The sequence below is a fragment of the Sciurus carolinensis genome, chromosome 11 (genome assembly GCF_902686445.1).
Source record: "Sciurus carolinensis chromosome 11, mSciCar1.2, whole genome shotgun sequence".
NCBI classification, from domain to species: Eukaryota; Metazoa; Chordata; class Mammalia; order Rodentia; family Sciuridae; genus Sciurus; species Sciurus carolinensis.
The window spans coordinates 116,614,436-116,624,369 of record NC_062223.1 but is presented as its reverse complement, the minus strand read 5'-3'; the positions used below and the strand labels follow the sequence as shown (position 1 = coordinate 116,624,369).

The following is a 9,934-nucleotide window of genomic DNA, read 5'->3' as shown; positions in this document are numbered from 1 at the left end:
ACATGTATGACTTTAAATGAATTTTAGAAGGAAAAATGCCACCAAGATTAAATTTTTCTTCCCCACAGAGCTCCTATAGACTTTAGCATTCTGCAGACAGTTTGGGGATGCCCAATTTCTTAAGCAGACTGTTCAATGGTGATGATAAATAGTTTGATATTTTTCATATACATATGTACTCGGCCTACATTTTAGAAGAAACAAATCACTGTTATCATTTTCATTTTTGAACAGGCTACCAAAACTGATATTCATACTTTAAAATGTGGCAAGACAGAACTGGGGGTGTAGTGCTTTGTAGAGCACTTGCTCAGCATGCAGAAGGCCCCTGGGTTTGATCCAAGCATGGCCAAAGCAAAAAAGTTTAAGTCAATTGACTTTGGAGATGAAGTGCCTCAGAATTGCTTCTAGATTCACCCCTTACTGGTAAAGTGAGCAAATCATTAGATAAGTCACATAACTTGACATCTATAAAGTGGGAATAATAACTATTTTGTGAAGTTTTAGAGTAAGGATGTTATCATTGTACATACAGAGTTACATCACAACACCAATATGTCCAACTTCCAAAGATTTAACTGTACATTTTCAGGGAATCAAGCCAAAAGATTTAAAACTATCACTTATTCTCTTTGACAAGGAAGTTAATTCATTTTTAAAGCCCTAATTTCATTCTCAATCATTCCTAAACTTTTGAAAGTGATTTGGCTTTTTTGCAATGGGTTTGCTGCCAGAACACAGGTGTCATGAAAACCACCACTAAATCAAAGTCAAAATGGGAAAGGAAAAGACTCATATCAACATCATTATTATCGGACATGTAGATTAGGGCAAGTCTACCATTACTGGCCATCTGATCTACAAATGTGGTGGGATCGACAAAAGAACCATTGAAAAATTTGAGGAGGAAGCTGCTGAGATGGGAAAGGGCTCATTCAAGTATACCTGGGTCTTGGATAAACTGAAAGTGGAGTGTGAGTGTGGCATCACCTTTGACATCTCCCCGTGGAAATTCAAAACCAGCAAGTATTATGTGACTATCATGGGGCTGGGGAGATAGCTCAGTCGGTAGAGTGTTTGCCTTTAAGCACAAAGCCCTGGATTCGATCCCCAGCACCCCCCCCAAAAAAAAATATGTGACTATCATTGATGCCCCAGGACACAGAGACTTTATAAAAAGCATGATTACAGGCACATCTCAGGCTGACTGTGCTGTCCTGATTGTCACTGCTGGTGTTGGTGAATTTGAAGTTGGTATATCCAAGAACAGGCAGATCCATGAGCACACTCTTCTGGCTTACACACTGGGTGTGAAACAACTCACTGTTGGTGTTAACAAAATGGATTCCATTGAGCCACCCTACAGTCAGAAGAGATACGAGAATAACGTTAAGGAAGTCAGTACCTACATTAAGAAACCTGACTACAACCCTGACACACTAGCATTTGTGCCAATTTCTGGTTGGAATAGGTGACAACATGTTGGAGCCAAGTGCTAATATGCCGTGGTTCAAGGGATGGACAGTCACCCGTAAAGATGGCAGTGCCAGAGGAACCACACTGCTTGAAGCTTTAGATTGCATCCTGCCACCAACTCGCCCAACTGCCAAGTCTTTGGGTCTGCTCCTCCAGGATGTCTACAAAATTGGTGGTATTGATACTATCCCTGTGGGCCGAGTGGAGACTGGAGTTCTCAAGCCTGGCATGGTGGTCACCTTTGCTCCAGTCAACGTCACATCTGAAGTAAAGTTTGTTGAAATGCACCATGAAGTTCTGAGTGAAGCTCTTCCTGGAGACAATGTGGGCTTCAAGGTCAAGAACCTGTCTGTCAAAGATGTTTGTCGTGACAATGTTGCTGGTGACAGCAAAAATGACCCACCAATGGAAGCAGCAGTTTTCACTGCTCAGGTGATTATCCGGAACCATCCAGGCCAAATCAGTGCTGGTTATACCCCTGTACTGGACTGTCACACAGCTCACATTGCTTGCAAGTTTGCTGAGCTGAAAGAAAAGATTGATTGACATTCTGGTAAGAAGCTGGAAGATGGTCCTAAATTCTTGAAGTCTGGTGATGCTGCCATCGTTGACATGGTCCAGGAAAGCCCATGTGTGCTGAGAACTTCTCTGACTCTCCTTCTCTGGGTTGTTTTGCTGTTTGTGATATGAGGCAGACAGTTGTGCTGGGTGTTATTAAAGCAGTGGACAAAAAGGCTGCTGGAGGGCTGGGGAGATAGCTCAGCTGGTAGAGTGCTTGCCTTGCAAACACAAGGCCCTGAGTTCGATCCCCAGTACTGCAAAAAAAAAGAAGGCTGCTGGAGCTGGCAAGGTCACCAGGTCTGCCCAGAAAGCTCAGAAGGCTAAATGAATATTACCCCTAACACCTGCCACCTCAGTCTTAAACAGTGGTGGAAGAACTGTCTCAGAACTGTTTGTCTCAATTGGCCATTTAAGTTTAATAGTAAATGATTGGTTAGTGATAACAATGCATTGTAAAATATTCAGACAGAAAGGAGAATGATTTGTGTGTGTGGCAGTTTTAAGTTATTTGTTTTTAAAATCAGTACTTTTTAATGGAAACATCTTGACCAAATATCTGTCACAGAATTTTGAGACCCATTAAAACAAAAGTTTAATGAGAAACCTGTGTCTTCTTTTGGTCAACGTGAACTCCTATACAAATGTTAGGCAAGAGTTCCTCAACCTGTTTCTGGTGTTGAGAATCTGTTAACTCCATGAGTATAATTGTTTTCTGGTTGGGAATTTTAGTTTGGAAGGAAAACTGGAAGGGAACTTGTCTCAAGAACCTAGTAGATATCTGAGAGGGCTGTATTGATTATGACACTTGGTGAGGGTAGGGAAATAACTTTGTAATTTAGAGGGCCAAATCCGTAATAGCAAAGGCTGTTGCTTCTGAAAAAAGAAAGAAAGAAAGTAAAAAAGAGAAGATAGTGATTTGGAAGCCAACATGTTGTTGCTTATATGATTTTGGCATTTATTGGGAGGAAATTCATACTTGAGTCCACACTATGTACCAGACTCTTATCCAGGTCCAGTTAATTCTAACAACTGTATGAGGCAGGAGTGATTTTCCAGAGAGGGCAACTGAGGCTAGAAATGAAATTGTAAGTAGAAAAGCCCATGTCTAATTTTAAAACCTTTGTTCTCTATTTATTATGTTGCATTGATTCTTAAATGTGGCAAATGAATGAGATTATTTATTGACTAATTTATTTAGAGATGGGCTCTCATCATGTTGCCCACTCTGACATCGAACTTTTGGGCTCAAGAGATCCTCAGGCCTCAGCCTCCTGAATAGCTGGGACGATAGGTGTGCTCCACCATGCTTGTCTGCAAAAGTATTTTTAAAATAAAAATAAGCAGAAATAATTTTATCCTTAAGAAAAAAAAATAACAGCCATGGGAATTTTGGGGATAAAGGGTAACATCCTTGGGTGGCACAAAACCTCAGCAGAGATTGCTACCTAAGACTAAAGCCCAGCTGTAAGCTCACCCCGCTGTACTTCCTACCCAGCCATACAGAAATCCAGCTTCCTGGAGCCAGCTTCCATTTGGATTCCAACTTTCTGGCTCTTGATGTGAGCTTGTGGTTTTCAATAGTCTGCAGTTTACATAGAAAGAACTAGAAGGCTTCAGTAGAACAGTGAAGGGAGTAGTTAGGCATCATGTACTGGAGGGCTTTAACCAGCAGGTGTCTCTGCAGACAAGGGAGAGGGCTCCTTTTGACTTCAAGAGGCGGAAGATGCATTGTCCAGTTTGGGGAAAATTGGAGTGGAAATGAAGCAAACAAAGGTAGGTTAGCTACTTTTAGAAACCAAACTCAACAGTTTAAATTGTTCTTAGCCTAGAGATAGAAAGGTTTGTAGAAAATCTGAGCAAAAGTCATTCTTTTTTTTTTCTCACCGTACTAGAGATTGAACCTTATGCATTATAGGCAAGAGCCCTACTTTGGAGCAACACTTGAGCCTTTTTTTTTGGTATTTTATTTTGAGATAGAATCTCACTAAATTGCTGTCAAACTTGTAATCCTTCTTCCTCATCCTGTGGAGTAACTGGGTTTACAAGCATGAGCCATAGTGCCCCGCTGAAAAAGCCAGTCTTTTTTTTTTTTTTTTTTACATGCTAGACAAGTGCTGTACCACTGAGCTACATACCCAGCTGTGTTATTATTATTATTATTAGTATTAGTAGTAGTAGTACTAGAAATTTCACCCAAGGGCACTCCACCACTGAGTCATATTCCCAGTCATCTTATATCTTTTATTTTGAGACAGGGTCTTGCTATGTTGCTTAGGATCTCACTAAATTGCTGAGACTGGTCTTGAACCTGTGATCCTCCTGCTTCAACCTCTCCAGTAGCTGGAATTACAGGCATGTGCCACGGTACCTGGCACAAAAACCGTTCTTAATTGCAGTAAAAGCAGAACACCTGTTCTGTCTTTGTACACATGCAAGGATATTTGAAAGTGAACACTGAGAACTGAGAGGCAATTCCCTAGACAGATGCTGTAGAAGAAGAAGCTCTTAGGTCAAGACAAGGGCAAAGATAATAGGAAAACAGGAAAGATTCGGTTTTTTTTTTTTTTTTTTTTTTTTTTTTTTTGGCACCCAGGGATTGAATTCAGGGGCACTTAAACACTGAGTCACATTCCAATCCCTTTTTTGTATTTTGTTTAGAGACAGAGTCCAACTAAGTTGCTTAGGGCCTTCCTAAATTGCTGAGGCTGGCTTTGAACTTGCAATCCTCCTGCCTCAGTCTCCCAAGATGCTGAGATTACAGGTATGTGCCACCACGCCCAGCAAAGATGCAATTCTATAGGTGGAGAACCAGGGAGACAAAGGAAGTCTCCACCCTGGGTAGACTTAGAAGCATGCATTAAATGTTCTGACTTCCTAGGATCCTGGAAATACATCTATATCAAATGAAAGAAAAGATCTAAATCTTCATATTTATTCTTTCTTTTTCTTCGTCCCTCCCTCCCTCCTTCCCTTCCTTCCTTCCTTCCTTTCTTTCTTCCTATGGAGATGGGGATTATGGTACTGGGGATTGAACCCAGGGGCACTTTACCACATCCCCACCCCTTTTTTTATATTTTATTTTGAGACATGGTATTGCCAAGTTGCTGAGGTTGGCCTCGAACTTGTGATCCTCCTTCCTCAGCCTCCTGAGTCACTGGGATTGCAGACGTGTGCCACTGTGTCCAACTTTAATTAATATTTATTGAGCAGCACACTTTTCATTTGGGAGAAAGAGGTAAATTACAAGAGAAAAATTGTATTAGTATAAATATTTGACAATTGATCAATTAACTATGGATCCCACATCATAAGAAGCATATACAGAAGTTATCCTGGATTAAATTTTTTTCCTCAACTAAATGTATTTTCACATTGATTTTCCTTATAAAACCAAAGTTGGTGACTGGGATGGTGTAGTTTGGTGGTAGAGAAGTTGCCTCATATATTCAAAGCCCTGGCTCAATCCCCAGCACTATAAAAAACAAAAACAAACCTAAAGGTATATTTATCTGGGAAAGATATTGATCCTGGATGATAATACAGCCATGTGTAAAACAAAACAAAACAAAAACAGAAAAGCAAAAACCCAAGGTACATTAGCTTCTTTATAGTCCTAGCTACCATGGAGGTTGAGGCAGGAGGAGCCCCTGAGCTTAGGAGTTCTGAGCCAGCCCGGGAAACACAGCAAGACCTTGTCTCAAACAGAAAAAGAACACAGAAATTAAAAAAAAAAATCCTTGAACGACTGGGGTTGTAGAGCAGCGGTAGAGTGCTTACCTAGCACGCATAAGGTACTTGGTTCCATTCTTAGCACCACAAACAAATAAATAAAATAAAGATATTTTGTCCACCTACAGCTAAAAATGTTTTTTAAAAAAATCATCCTTAAAGATGCCTGAAATTGGGTGTGGTGGTACACTTCTGTAATTCCAACTACTCCAGAGGCTGAGGCAAGAGGATAGCAAGTTTAGGCTAGCCAGGGCAATTTAGTGAGACCCTATCCCAAAATAAAAAATAAAAAGGGCCAGGGATGTGGCTCAGTTTTAGAGCACTTGCCTAACATGCTTGAGGCTTTGGGTTTAATCTCTAGTACTGGAAAACAAATTTGGGGATGATTGAAAGGATATTTAATAATAGTCTAAAAATACTTAAACCACATCTAGAATATATACAAAAAGTAAGGATAATTTTTATGTTCTGTGTTGTAGATTGAATGGTTAGACTGAAAATAAAAATGTGGGCAAATTGAAGAGAAAATTCTTGACTGAAAGCTTATGTAGTTACCTGTAGCCCCTCCCCATGATACTTTATAGCAGGAGACTAGGTAATAACTGGCTGCTTAGACTTGCTTCTAGATACCCAGAGGCAACATTTGAATGTGACTAGGTTGGTCTGGGAAAGAGAATTTAGAAGTAAAACGACACAACTAAGGTGGTGATGTAGAGCATGGCCCTGACAGAGAGAAGGTACACATTCAGCCCTCTTAGACAACTAGGGCATTTGGAATGTTCAATGTGTGCCCAGCGTGACCTGATTTTTATGTGATGGCTCAATTATAATCAGTTAGTAATTTTCATGTTTGGTAAACCAGTAGCATGTAAATATTCTCTGATATTATTTTTTAGCATACAGAATTTCTGAATAACACTTCTGTATCAACTTGAACAATGTCAGCTCTTTCAGAGCAAAAATGAATTGGGCCAATGTAAAGGACTGAATTTTCTATAAGGTCCTCATGGCTCTAGAGACCATGGAGGAATATTGTGAGGCTGCTGTTTTCTTTCTGGTTGCTCATAAACTACCCTGTACACAGGCTAAGTGGGCCTTTAAACTCATCAAGAGTTAATGTGTTACTTCTCACAGTTTATACCATTCTGAAGTCAGGCTTTATTAAATCTTCAGGTTTTGTAGTACTTTTAGAAATTGCTAATGTGGTCTGTTCTTTTCATATCTTGGAAACAAGATACAATGATATTACATTGGAAAAAGTCTCCTTTGTATCTTTGGATCTATCTTTTGCTTGTGCAGAAAACAGTGAGTTGATTATGGTGGCAGATTGGTAGGTGGGTGGTGGTTAGCTCTCTGCCTTTCCCCTGGACTGCAGGGTCTCTATAAATGCAGCCCTCAAGCCCCTCCTCTGAGTCTGCAGCACACCTGCTGGCCTGTTCAAATGAGGGCAGCAATTCTCTTACACAATAAGCAGTGAGTTTCTTTGGAATGCCATTTACAAGTGAGGCCATCACAGGTACTTCATTTAGTCCGCAGCCCGTTCTTTGTTATCATATGCTTCCTTGCCTGTGCTGTCTGCTTTTAGGATTTCTCAAGATCCTCTTCTTTTCTGGATATGATATTCAGCTTTCTGTCACTATAACGAATATCTGAGACAATAAGTTTATAAAGAGAAAAGGTTTATTTTGACTCTCCGTTTTGGAGGTTCTAGTCCAAGACTCGTTGGCCTCATTACTTTTGGACCTGTGGTTAGAGACAGCACATTACAACGGGAGCACGTGGTGGAACAAAACTGCTCACTTCGTAACACTTTATGCTTTGAGTATAACCCTTGCTGCTCTGTCACTGCAACTTATTTTTAAAATGGACATGTTTCTCTTCCTCTCTTCCTGCTCCTCCCTAATCACTCTCCCTTCCTAATCTTGAGGGGTGGGGGGGAAAGGATTACCTTTCTTCCCTTCCCTAGGCAGAATTATCTGTCCCTCAGTACACACCCACCATTTGAAGGAAGTAATCCAGACTTTGGGGATGGCACCAGAAGACCTCAGAAATAACTATCTCCCAAATTAACAAGTGAATGACAACTCCAACAGAGAACACGTAGAATGTAGCCTTTGAATCACCTCTTTAAAAGTCCCCTGTTCCTGCTGATGGGCAGAACCACAGCCTTCAGGATAGGAGTCCCCTATGTTTCTCTTTTGCTAGCAAAGCGATAAACCTCTTTTTTCCCTTTTTCTCAAAACCATGTCCTCATTATTGGATTGACCTTGGGGACAAGGACCTAGCTTTCAGCAATGACTTTATGGCTAGGAAGCAAGAGAGAGAGAGAGATAGAGGAGTCCCAGGTGCCATAAGCCTCTGAGAACAGGCTCTCAATCATCTGAAGACCTCCTACTAGACTCTCTTTAAGCTTCCACCACCTCCCAGTGGTACTAATCGGGTGACCAAGTTTTTAATATATTCCTGGTCCAAACTATGGTAGTAGGTCTAAACTGAGTTCAGTCACCCTGGCTTCTGGAGAAACCACTTTTCCTATTGGTTTCTACCTTGACAGGGATTATAATACGGGAAAGATCTCAGGTTCCAGAGGTAGGCTGCCTGGGTTTGCATCTCAGTTCTACCACTTTCTAGCTCTATGACCTTGGCAATTCCCTTAATCCTTCTCTCTGTACCTCATTTTCCCTATCTGTAAAATGGGAAGAATAAATATCATGCATCTCATGGGGTTGTTGTGTACACCGTTTTGCATAATACCTGGCAAATTGTTATCATTCTTATTATACTTTTGCAGTACTGGGGATTGAACTCTGAGACCTTGAACATGCTAAGTATATGTCTACCACAGCTACATCCTCCAGCCCCCAAATTATTTACTGTGAGAAACTCCCATAATATAACTCAGTTTTTGGTACTCAGTATATCTTTATTAAATTTATACAGCCAAACAATTTTCCCTTCTCTCTTTCTTTTGTACTGGGTATTGAACTTGGAGGCACTTAACTACTAAGCCACATCCTCAGCCCTTTTTTGTATTTTATTTAAAGACAGGGTCTCACTGAGTTACTTAGGACCTCCTTAAGTTGCTGAAGCTGGCTTTGAACTTGTGATTCCTCCTGCCTCAGCTCTCGAGTCACTGGGATTATAAGCATGTGCCACTATGTCTAGCACAATTTTTCTTTTCCCCTAATGATTTCCTTTGATTAATCCCCTCCCCAATTTTTTATATTCTTCTGATCAAAAGGTACTGTTCAGGGAGATCTCCAGCAGGTCTTTATTCAAGTATAAATTGGACACATTACCTATCAACCTTACTCCATATGGGCTGGGAACATAAATGGAATGACACATATGTGAGTACATTCTGGTCATTATCAGGGAACAAGGGTGTCTGCCTCTTCTCTTTGGAAATCAGACCAATGCTCCATTTTTTTGGTCTTCCCCATTGTTGTCTTTGCTACCTTTGAGAGAGAATTAAAAAGTTGTACTTGATGTTCAAATTATCTCTGTGAGTGAAGGACACTCTGCGAAAGTGTATAGTCACTAGTGAAAGTATTGCTTCTGCAACCTCCAGAGTGAAAATTTTTTCTTCACTTTACAAGCCAGCTTAGGTTTCCCTAAGTACAATGGTAAAACTGGACCTCTGGGACACAGGATCAAAGTTATAGTCCCTATTAGAGGCAGGTTAGGGCCATGAAGTGGTGAGAAAGGCTGGCCACACCCTATCATTTATCTGGGATTGAGTGAACTGAATTGATGAAAGGGCTTAACCAGTGCAAGAAGGGAGGCCCACATTATCCTTATCCTTATTTGCTTGTAAAAGAGCCAATTAGTGTTAATTGTGTTGGCAATTTGGAACAGCCATCAGGGAACTGATTCAAGAGGATTGTGGGATGACCCCTCTGTCCTATCCTAGTCCCAATCATTACTCATAGTCAGATGGGAAATTGGAGCAGTAGGAAATGTCCTTTGGTCAGAGAGAGTAAACGTATGTTTTGCTTCTCACACTTTCTGTGTTCCTAGTATTTTTAAATACTGTACATGCAGGGACCTGGCATGAAGAAATTCGTAGGAGTGGATGGATCAGGACTAAAATGAAGGGATGAATTTTAACATCGGTCTTCCTTCTTCCTCTCCTGGCTTGCCAAAGGCTATGTCCCATTGACAGCCC

General features: G+C 40.7%; 1 pseudogene; it reads left to right on the top strand.

Annotated features, from left to right (window-relative positions):
• Positions 1-775: 775 nt before the first annotated feature.
• Positions 776-2,365, top strand: LOC124958278 (elongation factor 1-alpha 1-like; annotated as a pseudogene).
• The last annotated feature ends 7,569 nt before the right edge of the window (positions 2,366-9,934 follow it).